Below are 486 nucleotides of genomic sequence, written 5' to 3'. Positions count from 1 at the left end.
ACGTTTCATTTCGACTTAATTTTTTTTCGGGAAATCATTTTGCTATTATATCAACTTCAAGTACACGCGACACATTGTTAATAACAATCAAAAGTATTTCAGAACAAGCCACTTTATCATTTAAAATTCCTGTCAGAAACTTCTCAGAAACTTTCTTGGGTATCTGTTAAAGTTCCTCTCCAGCCATTTCTGATTTATTCTTGGGAGTAAGCCTAAATTTCTTGATAAAAAAAATGGTTCCCTCGTTGTTTCCAGCGAAAGATTAGTTTATTTTTTATGATCTTTTTTATGTTAATCAATCTATTTCACGCTTTAAAAATATTCCAAATCATCTGTCATCCGTGAACTGCCACAAGCGAAAAGGGAATGGACTAATTTTGCCCTTTATTAAGTGACTTCTTCAATGGGCCAATTTGGTATCACGCAGTTTAAGAGGGACAAATTGATATCTGTTTAACAACCAATTCATCAGAACGTCAATCAGTC

The 486-nt window shown here is 33.3% G+C and overlaps 1 protein-coding gene across 1 annotated transcript in view; it reads left to right on the top strand.

Moving 5' to 3' along the window:
- Window positions 1-486, top strand: part of LOC119585843 (C-Maf-inducing protein-like) — a 130,578-nt gene that overhangs the window by 56,967 nt on the left and 73,125 nt on the right.

The sequence above is a fragment of the Penaeus monodon genome, chromosome 20 (genome assembly GCF_015228065.2).
Source record: "Penaeus monodon isolate SGIC_2016 chromosome 20, NSTDA_Pmon_1, whole genome shotgun sequence".
NCBI lineage: Eukaryota > Metazoa > Arthropoda > Malacostraca > Decapoda > Penaeidae > Penaeus > Penaeus monodon.
Note: the sequence above shows the minus strand (reverse complement) of the source record. Positions and strands in the feature narration are given on the sequence as shown.